A 13710-nucleotide genomic window follows, 5' to 3' on the forward strand; every position below is an offset into this window, starting at 1 on the left:
AACAGAGTCCTCAGTGCTGAACTAGGTGACTCTGCTTATCCCCTGTCAATGGGTCTCATGCGGCTGTACAGAATGGCCAGTTGACAACACAGGAGGTCAAGTTCAATGAAACGCTAGGAGCAGCAAGGTCAGTAATTAAGCGAGCTTTTGCTCAGCTGAAAGGAAAATTCAGAAGGCTTAAGTACCTTGACATGAAACCCACTGTGAGAACGAGCAACTATATTGCGGCATCGTGCCTTGTTCACAACATAATCCTTCAATGCGGACACATTCGGTGATGATGACAGCACCATGGAGGAAGATAGTGATGCAGATCCACCTCTTGATGATGAGGACAGAGAGGCTGCGGACAGCCATGCTACAATGAAGAGGGTTTCAATAACTTGCTTCCTGTGCAGAAAGTAGTGTTAAGGTTTACAACGGGCAGGGTACTTCCAGTCTCGAAGTACTATTCATGCAAGATGCATCACACACACAAGCCCTATGTGGTGAAATTATTTATTGTATACATGAGTTGATCATTTTTGGCCAGAAGAACTCTCACTGGCAATAAAATGTTGAACACAGTGTCTGGATGTTTTTTCCGAACAAAATCTAAACTGGGCGGTACCGGCCTGTACAGCGATCACTGACTAGACTATAAACTGAGAAATAGCACAGTATTCAAACAGCAAACTCATACAAAATGAACGAAGTGTTTGCCCCAACATGACACACAAAAAGAACATCACAAAGTTCACTGCTGCTTATCCAGTGCTGCGAGGCATTTCAGCATATGCAGTTTAAGCCTCTGCATCTTTAATTGCTGCTGGTATCGTCTTCTTTCTTCATCCTGCCATTTGTGCAAGTTCAATAGAATTTCCTCCAATACAGCTGCCGGTGTTCGGCGACGCTTCACATTTGGTTTGCTTTTCTGGTGCGGGGCACCATCATTTCTTGAGTTCTTTTCGCAGTGCACATTGTCTTCTGTTGTTGTCGGTGGTTCGTTGATGCTGCACGGGGTGGCCACAGCTAATGTGCAGGCAGCTGAGGTGGAGAGCTGTGGGAGCTGGCTTGACGCCACTGGAGCCTGGTACTGTATGCTATTTGCAAGCAAGTCATCCATCACCTGGAACAATGCCCTCTCCTTTCTTTCTCTCCCAATCTTCTTCTTGTGCTGGTGGTGCTTGTCATGCGTGCGTTTGAGCCTTTGAACTTCGTTTCACAGTCCACAGCAGTTCGTGTGTACCCGTGCTTGCACATTTCTTCACTAATTTGTTTCCAAATGTCTTTCCTCTTTCTCTTTCTGTCACTGAAGTCTTCTTTATGATTCTCATAAGATGAAATCAGGAGAAGTACCTCGGCATGTACCCAACTTGAACTTTCTTTTGGGAGACCTACAGCATAAAGGAGAGCCCGCATAAGAGATTAGTAACAGAGCATGAAAACCATTTCAATTAAAAGAAAAGAGGCATTACTCAATGTTGTGGTTATGGTCGTAGTCATCACTTTCAGCAGTCCAGAGGGAAAACTGGTCCTCTGTAAAAGTCATTCAGTCATGGTGTACCTAAGCCTACACCAGGGCTCATTTAAGAAAGGATTCTATTTGAGGCTAAAAAAGTGACAAAAAAGAAGAGGTCTTCGTCGCCGTGTGTGTCAAAAATAGTGGCAGTGGATACCTCCAATAACCGTCTGTGTCGCGAGTACAGCAGAAAACTAACCCAGCAAAAAGTGAAAGTTCATATCCTGTCACAATTTCTATCATAGTGAAAATGCAACTCATGAAATTTAAACAGCTTTCATATATTATAATATTCCCTCAAGAACCCTACTGCTGCAAGCACTTTGGCAAGAACAAGCGATTGCCTGCACCAAATACTTATTTATTTATTTATTTACTCAGGTTGCCTCACAGGCTCCAAGAGTTGGAGTATTGTGTGAGGGGGGGATTACATAAATAGGGGTAATAACAGGAGCATGAATAACATGATTATACAATGCTGATTGACTGTTAGTACTCATTAAACATAACATCATTGCACAATGCTAATTGACTGTAGTACTCATCATAAAACAAAAAACATCATTATACAATTAAGCAAACAAGGGAAGGGGAATGAGGGGCTCGTTATAAATATGACAGAAGCCAACAGCCACAGAAGCCAAGGGGCTGGCGGAAGCATAAGAGGGTTCTCACGCAGCTTCCACCCTCTCCGTTCGATGACGTTCTACGTCACACCTGCGGAAACTCAGGATGTTCGACGTCCGCCGCTTATGAACGTGGGTGGCGCTGATGAACACACTCAAGGTTAGGTTACTTGTAAACATAAATACCCCCGAAAGCAGAAGATTTAACAGCCGTCGCCGTAGCTCAGAGGTAGAGCACCGGACGCGTAATTCGGAGGTCGTGGGTTCTGATCCCACCGGCGGCATGTGGTTGCTTTTTCTTCTGCTTTTCTAATCAATTAGCTTTAAGCGATAATATATTCAGTAATATTCTAAATTGATCAACACCACAAAATAAATAAATAAAAAAAAATCCCCTGTGCCCCTTGGCTTCTGTGGCTGTTGGCTTCTGTCATCATTATACAATAGTTATTGACCTGTCAGTAATCAGAAAAAATGGCTATTATTTCGGTCCTAAAAGAAGCTGGATCACGAATATTGACGATGTGTTCCGGAAGACCATTCCAGTGAACAAAGCGGATGAATTGAATGCAACGGTTTTACCTGAAAGGCGTTGGAAGCTGAGATGGTTGTTTAAACGGCGCGAGGTGCGGTGAGGCTGCGCAAGAGGGAGAGTCGGATGATTAGTACTATAGACTATCTTGTGAAATAAGCAGACTAGGGCAATTAATCTTCGTGATTGCAAGGTACAAAGAGAGAGCGATAATTTAATGTTTGTGATGCTTGAGTGACGATCATAATTTCTGGAGATGAGAACCAGCAAACGACAACACAACGCATTCTAACTGAAACACGAGATAATAGGCATTAGCACTGCTCTGTGTCCTATCCACAGGATGACAGCAGCATGTAACATGTTAGCGTGTCCTATCGACATAATTAAATTGCCTAAATGTTGCCTTCTAGACTGTTTGTGTCAATACAAAATCACATTTTATGGCACTGATCAAAGGAAGTATTCAGAGATGCATTCGGTATCATTTTGAAAAGGTCATATGACGTCAACTTCTCTTATTATACCGATTGTTAGGCAGAATAACATAGTGAGCTTGCTGTGAGTCGCTGCAGCCAGCTGCCCTTATTTTAATTTACATCTAACTACAGTTTCGAGGTCAGAAAGAGCAAGCAACTCACTTCAAAAACTCAAGAGTTGGCGAACATCGTCCTTGAAATGGGCTGAGATAAGTGGCACAAAAGCGGCTTCTTTTGTTCCTCTGTTGCCCCTACTTTCCTCCTGCTCCGTTTGTACATAGTAGTATAGCACCTCCTTTTTCATAATGGTTTGAGGTGGTTGGCCTGTGCAAGAGCGCAGAGTGTTGTTTTTTCTTCAGATATGGCCTGGAAATAAACTCAGGAGATGAGTAAAACTACATTCGCATTCATTATGAAAGGTATCATCAACAGACTGCATCTGTCTCAGGTGGTGAAAAATTATACTAAGAGAGAACTCTTCAATTCTCTTGGGCGCGAGCACTGCAAATGACTGAAAAGCTTCATAAATGGCTGGCGTGATTGTCAGATAACTTTACCACAGCGCTTCGATTTACATGTATAGAAGTGCAGCATAAATGCAGGCTCTTGATAGTGACAAGCACTAGCACTACAAATGAAAAAGCTTCATAAATGGCCGGCATGATATGCGGATAGCTTTGCCACAGTGCTTTGATTTCTATGTATAGAAGTACAGAATAAATGCAGGTCACCCGAAGAGTTTGCAAGAATTGAGCACAAGTTTTCTTGGCTTCCATGAAAATTTAAATCTGTTTTGATACAGGCTGCTGCCGCCCTAGTGGGAGAAAGGTGAAGTGAAGACGTTGCAGAATTTCACACCAAATGAAATTACTGTTCTCTAAAGCATTGCTGCCAATGTGATTTGGAGCAATGACTATATCATGATGTAAAAAAGCGCTCTACCCTTACTAAATTATAATTTGTTTTTAATAATCTTATTAGGTTTTAAGCACCAGAATAATGACAAGCATTTCTGATCAATACAGCAGTAGCAACCTTCACCTTTACATCTTTTCCTAGCAGCTGGTCTGCATGTCCATAGAAAAACTGGGCATGGTAAAGCAGAGGCCACTGTTCTTTGATTTCACTCGTCTGGTGCACTGGATCGTTCGAATTGATGTAGTCTCTCTGGTCACCTTATGTTTCTTGCATGTATTGGAGCGCCAAAGGCAGCTTGATTTCTCTGGCACTCTTGAGGCCCTCCTGCCTCAAAAATCGTATATTCTCTTCAATGCTGTCACCACTTGCATCCAGGATTGGTTGCCAATTTAGCACCCGTAGTAAACGTTGGCACGCTTCTTTGCATGTCGGTCCAGTACTTGGGATGGTCGCCTTTTGCGACCATGGAACGTTGGCACGCTTCTTTGCATGTCGGTCCAGTACTTGGGATGGTCACCTTTTGCGACCATGGAACGTTGGCACGCTTCTTTGCATGTCGGTCCAGTACTTGGGATGGTCACCTTTTGCGACCATGGAACGTTGGCACGCTTCTTTGCATGTCGGTCCAGTACTTGGGATGGTCGCCTTTTGCGACCATGGAACGTTGGCACGCTTCTTTGCATGTCGGTCCAGTACTTGGGATGGTCACCTTTTGCGACCATGGAACGTTGGCACGCTTCTTTGCATGTCGGTCCAGTACTTGGGATGGTCGCCTTTTGCGACCATGGAACGTTGGCACGCTTCTTTGCATGTCGGTCCAGTACTTGGGATGGTCACCTTTTGCGACCATGGAACGTTGGCACGCTTCTTTGCATGTCGGTCCAGTACTTGGGATGGTCGCCTTTTGCGACCATGGAACGTTGGCACGCTTCTTTGCATGTCGGTCCAGTACTTGGGATGGTCACCTTTTGCGACCATGGAACGTTGGCACGCTTCTTTGCATGTCGGTCCAGTACTTGGGATGGTCGCCTTTTGCGACCATGGAACGTTGGCACGCTTCTTTGCATGTCGGTCCAGTACTTGGGATGGTCGCCTTTTGCGACCATGGAACGTTGGCACGCTTCTTTGCACGTCGGTCCAGTACTTGGGATGGTCGCCTTTTGCGACCATGGAACGTTGGCACGCTTCTTTGCATGTCGGTCCAGTACTTGGGATGGTCGCCTTTTGCCACGGGTTATATTCTCCACTCTGTTTTCCATTTGCTGGAACAGCGAATCATGTCCACGGCCTAGCAGGCACCCGTCCACACCCCTGTCCTTTTAGTATGGGGAATTCTTTTAAAACAATCTCAGCCAAGCTTCGGATAAATTCTCTTTTGGGCCATGAGCGTTTTGCCATCATTTGCCCAACAGTGCATTGTACAAGGTCCCGCCTTTCTTTTGGGCGAAGAAGTGGACCGCCTGGCCTCAGGCAGACTAGCACGTTTTCAGGAAAGCTGCCACTGTCAAGCTTAAAGCTGAAATCAACCTGAAGTGCAGCAGTCTCCCCTCCGGGGCTTGAAATACACACACTCTGTGTGCCTGAGGGGCCTGCAAGTGAAAGAAGTATTTGGCAACACATTAAATTTGCAGGACAACTCAAGGTACATTCCCTAGAAGCAGCTAAATAATCCAGCAAAATGATGAGGCTGGTGTTGCCGGCTAAGAGTGGACACAAAACTGCACAAACTTATATCCTGATTTGGAGCCATCCATTCAGATTGAAATAATATAACATAGTTATCATAGGATTCAAACTCTACAGGGTCTTGAATATTTGGGGGCCGGGTTTTAAAAAATTCCTATGTAAAATCTACTACCCCATTCGAGCTGAAATAATGTTCACAAAGTAGCGAAATGTGGTCTACGTTATCTGATAAGTGATTCAACATCGGTACTTGCCTAGATTTTCCGGAATGGATGGAAAACTGCTCTCGGCGGCGTGCACATTTTTTGCAGAAGCGAGTCGAGGAGCTGCGTTGACATGGTGCGCCATCTGTCGAGCGGCGAGGCGACCGCCATCTCCGGCAAGCGCGCCAACGGCCTTGCCGGGTTGCCTCTCCGCTCGACAGATGGCGCACCATGTCAACGCAGCTCCTCGACTCGCTTCTGCAAAAAATGTGCACGCCGCCGAGAGCAGTTTTCCATCCATTCCGGAAAATCTAGGCAAGTACCGATGTTGAATCATTTATCAGATAACGTAGACCACATTTCGCTACTTTGTGAACATTATTTCAGCTAGAATGGGGTAGTAGATTTTACATAGGAATTTCTTAAAACCCGGCCCCCAAATATGCAAGACCCTGTATATATTTACTGGTTGACCACTGTATAGCTTGAGATGAGCATCTTCTGCACGGCTTCCTTGTGCTGCTCGCAAGTTTCAAGATTAGGTCGCAACATTTTGTTCAGATATGCAGTCACGACCTGCACTGGCGATTTCATGGTGAGTGCATTATCCGTCCAAGTGGTGATGCCCCTGAAATGCTCCTCACAAGACTGTAGAGTGCTCATGACTGCATAGTTTGGATAGGGAAGGCTGTTGCCATTGCAAACATATTCCTTGAGCGCAGTTAAATGTGCATGCTCGCTGCTGCTGGACCCCAAGAATGCGGCCTTGCACTGCTCACACGAGTTAACCGCTTTGATGATGCTTTTCATCAGAAAGCCACCAATGTGAAACAGGATGGCACAATCAGCTGATGATAGCGCCTCAATGAAAGGTATTTCCGCGTCGTCAATGTCTTCTACTTCGGCTTCGGTGTGCTCTTTCAGGCCTTTCGACAGCATGTCAACAAGGTATTGGCCATCGTCGACTTCATAGTTCGTTGTCGTTGGTGTGTGCAAAAACTGACTTACGCAAACAAGCTTCAATGCACACTTCATATCTATGCATTCGGAACCGGCTTCCTTATGCGTACGACAGAAAATAGGTTTTCAAGGCAGCCCCGCAGAATCCTGCTAGCATGTCGGCGCGGTGTCGCGACTGCGGAGAAGGCCTAACTACACCAGTGCTAACCAATGTTAACAGTGCGGCGTCCCTGTCTTGAGCGTCAATGCTGCAACATCACACATACTTCCGACAGAATTCATTGTTTCATTATTAGGAAAGGACAATTCCACTCACCGGTAGTGTTTGTTGAGGTTTTCAAGTTTTTGGCGAACTTGCTTCGCAGTGTACGGGCCTTCTCCCGCCGGCAGGCCCGAGTTCAGCGCGTCAACCATGACGCGATATATGCGCGCGTTGCGAGTGTTTGAGCGCAGCGTCGTCAGATGATCTTCCCAGATGCGTATCAACGCCTCTGTCGTCGCCACAGACCAGATAACACGCTTTGGGGAAGATGTTTCGCTGGGAGCCGAGCTGCAGGCGTCGGTAGCGTCGGACATGGTGGCGGCCATATTGCCAGTTCCTATGCTTGACTGAGGTGGCCAGCCTCAGTTTGCGGTAACCATGGTTGGCAGAATAACTGTGGTTATCTGATGACAATAGATTGGGTCTTGCCTAAACGGCGGGCGTAGAGAATGCAGTGTTCTGGATTCTGGGGTATCAAGTACTCCATGATTTCCTCCTGGGTCTCATCCATGTTTGGTGGTGAATGATACCTCGGACGTATGCGCCTGGTGGGGCCAAATAGGTGGCAACTGGGTAGCTTGTCGGACCCAGGATGATTTCCTGTAGCTTCGTGTAAGTGATGGCGCCGTCCCGGTTCGGGGTGCTAAAGGTGAGGGTGTTGTGAACGAAATTCACCCGAAGGCGGTCCTCTGCGCTATCGGAGTCGGTCAAACGAAGGCTTGAGGTGATTGCTCTGCGATGAGCGTTCTCGCCCCAGGCACGCAGATTGAGGCCCCCGCGAGGGCGAATGATGACTTTAAAGTCCTCAAGAGGGAGACGTGGCAGTGACGGTGCACCTCGAGGTAGCTGCTGGGACGCGGTATGCTGGGCGGACGCGGAAGGCGACTCCGTCAGTGGTGGCTTGGGAGTGCGTTTCGATGAAGAAGCGGTGGAGCCGCGTTCGTAGCAGCGGGCTACGTAGGTCCAGTCCGTGGATATGTAATCTTGAGGGGCTAGATCCTCCCCCTCCACGGTGACGACGTCCATGCTTGGCGAAGCACTGGGCCCGGCTGCGAAGCAGAGCCTATCGCCAGCGGTGGTAGGCTCAGCGAGGCTGGCGCTGCGCTCGGTGGAAACAAGTGTCCATGCAGGTCACAGAAACGGAGTGCCGGTCCCGAAATTGGGCTGGGCAGGTGCCGAGCACCTTCGTGAACTTCGGGAGACACAATAAAAGTCGGCGGAAGGTCAAAAGTCGGTCAAAATAGGAGAAATGGCCGGAGCCCATACGCACACGCGTCTGCACACCAGGCCAGGAACGCCGACCTCAATATGACTTGCAACCTCAAGCAGCGTGGCCGGAGCGCTCCCCGGAAGCATGGTGGGGCCGACAAGCGACGAGCTTGAAAACAAAAGGGAAAGGATTTTGCTATTCCAGCATTCATTCTTCTCCCCTGCGTCGTCTGCTCTTGGCAGTACCATGGCGTTATCGTATCGCCGGCGCTTGCGTGACGAATGCAAGGCGCATGATGCAGTTGATTGTTTCCTTCCTTTTCTTATCGTTTTATTTTAATTTATCAGTCGCAGTGAGTGTAGTTGTCTTCACTGTTTGTGCCGGTGTCGGAAGAGCTGAGCGCATTGCTGCTGCGATTATGGCTAGAGTTCCGGAAAGCGAACGTTTACGGATTGTAGAACTTTCCATGAGGTCCTACACTCAGCGCAGAATTGCAGAGATTATGGGGCGGTCAACGCACACAGTAAACCGCATCGTGCAAGCGTATCGAAACGAAGGCCGCATTTCAGATGCTCCACATAAACGGCGCCCACAGGCAACAGAAGATGAAGTTTTGCTCGCGGCAGCTTACGCTAACCGTTCGGCACCGCGCAAGAGTTCTCCGATGCTGCAGGGGTTTCTGCATCTATCTCAACTGTGAAGAGACTGTTGGCTGAAGGTGGTCTAAAGAGCCGGGTGGCCGTGCAGAAGCCACAGTTGACGCAGCAAAACAAAGCGGCCCGCCTCTAGTTCGCCAATGAGCACAGTGGCTGGAGTGTTGACGAGTGCAAAACGGTCGTTTTTTCAGATGAGTCGACATTCACCATCGTCTGGGACCAGACACGGCGGGTTTGGCGTCCTGACAACGCTCGCTATGACCAAGAATATATTCAGAATGTCGCTGCAAGTGGCAGGACAGCGGTCAATGTATGGGGAGCCATGTCGTGGGAAGGACTCGGTCCACTGGTCCGAATTGAAGGCACCCTGACCTGTGAAAAGTACAGCGAGATCTTGGACTATGCATTGATTCCGTATGTCTTGGATGGCTCGTTTCCCGACGGAAACTTTTTGTTTCAACAAGACCTATCCCCCATCCACACAGCAAGGCGGGTCAAGACATTGCTAGAAGAACGTGGTGTACCCCAGCTTCAATGGATCCCTAAAGGTGCGGACATGAATATTATTGATAAAGGCCGGATTTTTAGGCACTAAAAAGCACGTTTTAGGCGCCATAAATAGGCGGCTAAAATTGAATTTTAGGCACCTAACGGAGAAAAATAGGCACTATAAACTTTATCAAAAGTGCACACTGTTCCGAATTTCAGCGCGCAATATCTGCCATAAAATAAAACAAAAACACAGCAGGAATGATTTCGGACCTTAAGCAAGATTCGAACATTAGAAGCCGTTTTCTTTTAAGGCTGTCGCTCAACTTTTCGTACAATACAAATGCTTCAGCAGAGCAAAATGAATGGCTACCAACCCTTTTAAAACACTTTAGTATACCTCGAAACAAACAATTCGCTTGTCGTGTACAAAAGTAGAAACAATGAACACTTTAAGAGAAGGCCATGCATTTAGAAATTGATTGAAGAGCGAAGAAACCATTTCGATTTAAGGATCGAGAGAATATGGCGCGGTAGCGATGCCGGAAGAGTGGCCTTCATGCAACCATTAAATGAACATTGAGTCATTTACTCTATGGTTTGAGTGCACGAATACGTTTTCGTATGCAAGCACGACTGCCAGCTGACTAGTGCGGCCTGCTCCAACAAAATTACCGCCAAATGCCATTTGATGGAAGATTGCATGCGGCTGGGGCACAAGGAACGAAAATAAGGCAGGTTACCCAGGTGGAAATTTTAATCCGTTAAACTGTTTCCAGCAGGTTTATGGAACATTTTACTGTTGGTTTCAATTGGATCCAGCTGGGAATTATTGGAGGAACCTGTAACTTACTCCGTATACTTTCCGAAATGTGGTGCCGTCTGGTCAACTACCACTTTAACAGCCAAAGTCATCAAGAAGCTGCCATGATAAAATGGCAGAAAATAGGAAAAAGGTTGCTTCGATATTTTCGGCTGACGTGGTTGGTACTGTGTACGCAGCCGGCGTAGGTGCAGTGTTCACCACAGCCAACTGACGAGGTCATCTAATGTTGCAACGTGTGTGTTGTACTCAAAACCGGAATGGATTCGAAAGCAAACAGAATCTGAAAGCAAAACCACAGCGTATTTCAGACCCCTTTTCTGTAAAATAGGGCATTTTTAGGCACCGACGTCGGAAATAGGCATTTATAGGCACTGACACCCAAAATAGGCATTTATAGGCACTATAAAAATAGTATTAAACATATTGTCAATACCTAATTCGTGCACTTCTGTAAAAATGGTGCGCCTACGAAGCGTTGAAAAAAATAGGCATTTGCCTAAAATCCGGTCTCTAATTATTGAACATGTCTGAGGCTGAATGAAGAGCACGTTATGCAAACAAAGCCTCCACAGTGCATCCCGCGACGAGTTGTGGGTCACCGTCCAAAGAGCGTGGAACGCCATCCGCGAGGACGCGAGCTGCGTTGAAGCCCTCTATGCCTCCCTTCCATCGAGGATGCCTGAAGTAATCAGCGCCAATGGAGGGATGACCCGCTATTAAGTGTTTAGTTTCGGTTTTATTTCTTTTCTTCAAGCGACGGCCATCATTCTGCCTCATTTGTTTACATTTCCTGCGGCAAATAAAACTTTCGCTGACTGAATTGCAGGCCTTCCTACGACTGCTTGCTTCAGTAGCTCACTTCTTTAGTTTATAGCTACCTCACTGGCTTTGACATAAAACTGTCGGCCCCAGCATGAAACCACGCTTGTGCGAGGCTAGACGCGCCGGTGCCTGTGAGAAATGACGGCCTCAGATTCCGTTAAGCAGACGCGGGGGATGCACGCTGGAACAGCCGAATCCTTTCCACTTAGTTTTCAGGCGCGCCGCTTGTCGTCCCCACCGTGCTTCCGAAAAACGCTGCGGCCACACGCTCGCGGGTTGCAAGTCATATTGAGCGCGATAGTACTTGCATGTCTTGCGAAGCGTTCCGTAGCCCGGAGACAGCGGCATAGTCCTTGAAGCGAGACTTCCATGAAGACCAACTTGCAGGGTTGCAGAAATCGAACGCGTCTGTCGGCTGCAGAGTGAGGCATAGCCACTGGGCCTGCTGGGCGCTTTCCGGGAGCATCTTTTTGCCGTTGACGGTCGTTGAGAGCTGCTTTTAAGACTGGTTTTTCATGCTGATCCTACTTCTGACACCATGTTGCGTGGGCGTTCCCGTGCTACAGTGTACTAGAATAGGGGCAGTGTGTTCAGGAGCGCTTGCCGCTGAGGCGCTTCATGCAGAAAGCACGAGATGGCGCTACAGGAGCATGGGCTGTACGGAACCAACGGCGCAGCGCTGGCGCTGCGCGTTTTTAGAAGTGTTGTAATCATCCTCCGCCTCGAACAGACGTGCAAATGCTCGGAGGATGTGGAGATGCATGCTTGGAACTGACGTTCACATAAGAGATTAATTATATGTGTACTTTAGCGCATCACAACGCTCATTAGACGGATTTATTAACAAACCTGACAGCAAAGGGTTTGGAGACACCGAAATAGTGGGGTAAAGCCGTTAAATCTGTTGAGCCACGCTACAACGTAACCAGAAGTTATTCGAACGTAAAAAAAACATTGATTAATGGGTTTAATATCCGCAAGCAACACTCGCGCTTCAAGTAGCACCGTAGTAAAGGGCTTCGATTGAGTTGAAGCAACTCGGATTCCAGGTGCATTTTCTTGCGCAGTTCGCACTCATAAAAATGCAGCCGCTGTTGTAGAAAACACAAAACTGTACACGGCCCAAAGCCAAAGGCCTTCCCTGCTTGGTATTTACCTTCTTTCGCGGTAAACATGGTAAACATTTGTCCCTCCTTCTATCCTCCGGTTTCGCGAATTACCCGCAATGACTGGATTTGCACAGTTTATTCGTGACTTTTATTTACGTCATGAAGAGCTCCCCAACGTCAGGCTCATGTACGAGTCTGAGACACACCAACATCACACATTTGAATGAAAGGAATAAAACAGGTAGGAAAGAGGCCAAGTAAAAGGGATTAAACACAGAAAAAGAGCGAGTACATTCCAATCCAAACAACGGAGACCTACAGCGGAATTAATGTGCTTAAATGAATTCCTTAATTCATTTTTGAATTATATTTACAAAATTGGCTTTGGAATGCACAAAAAAAGCCGTGTATTTAGATAAAAAAAACGCAAAGGAGCGTCAGCATATGTGTTGCACAAGCCTGCTAAGAACAACGGCTAATTTCCTTTTTCGTCGTGCTTCTCTTGACTGATTAAGACCTTTAACGTAAAAGTGCAGCCTTGTTAAGACATAAAAGCGCACAACTGCTGATGTGAGATCATCAGCATGCAATTTGCACCCTATGGCATAGCCAAACTTGGCTTTCACTAGAATCATGACATCGACTATGCTGTCGCTGCAGAGCTCCTCTTGGCTGAAGAAGATTGTAAATATCCCCTCAAGTTTCTTTACTGCTTCAAAAAGCAACTTGGAGGGATACAGCAAGCCTCCCCTATCACAAATTTCTGTGAATTTTGAGACTCTGCTGCTGACATTTGAGTTCTGCAAAAGAAGAGAGCGGCAGTGCTCACATTTGTTGCGAGTAAGAAATTTCCGCGCAACATACCCTGCCATGTAATGAACGAGGCGGTCATCGCTCTTTTCCTCCACGTAAGCCCGCGGTGCTCAGCTGGAGTACTGTTTAGCCTTTGTTCTACCACCGTCAGATTTCCAGCTTCAACTAACTCATCAAGAGATGCAACGTTCCCTTCCATATCAGATTTATCAGGTGAGTGAAGTAGCGAGACCAAATCTTCATTGGCCTCAGTGTTGCCTGTTTGCATTGCTTTTGCCAAGTTATAGAAAGACAGGCAGTTGACGACAATCAAGAATTGAGATGGCGTTGGGTGGTCGTTGGATCCACACGACTGCCTCACAATACCAAAGAAGTTCTCCAACTTATCTTGACTTAGTCGAGATGTTAATAGGTATTTAAAACCCTCTCCCCCCAAATACTCTAACAAGGCCAAAGTGCTGCACAGTGTCACACGGAGCCCATCTGCCGTCGACTGGCTCAAGAAGCCGCCAACTCCTTTTGCATGTGATTCCCAGCGAGACAAAAACTCGAGGAATTCCTTCAGAGTCCTCACATTTTCGGATCCTGGACGAAGTGCTTTGGCTGGGAACCGAGAAG

At 47.1% G+C, this 13710-nt stretch overlaps 1 long non-coding RNA gene across 1 annotated transcript in view; it reads left to right on the top strand.

Moving 5' to 3' along the window:
• Positions 1 to 13710, top strand: part of LOC149332979 (uncharacterized) — a 90003-nt gene that overhangs the window by 45133 nt on the left and 31160 nt on the right. The window lies entirely within an intron of this gene.

Source organism: Amblyomma mixtum, chromosome 8 (genome assembly GCF_055824585.1).
Source record: "Amblyomma mixtum isolate Tamu chromosome 8, ASM5582458v1, whole genome shotgun sequence".
Taxonomy (NCBI): Eukaryota; Metazoa; Arthropoda; class Arachnida; order Ixodida; family Ixodidae; genus Amblyomma; species Amblyomma mixtum.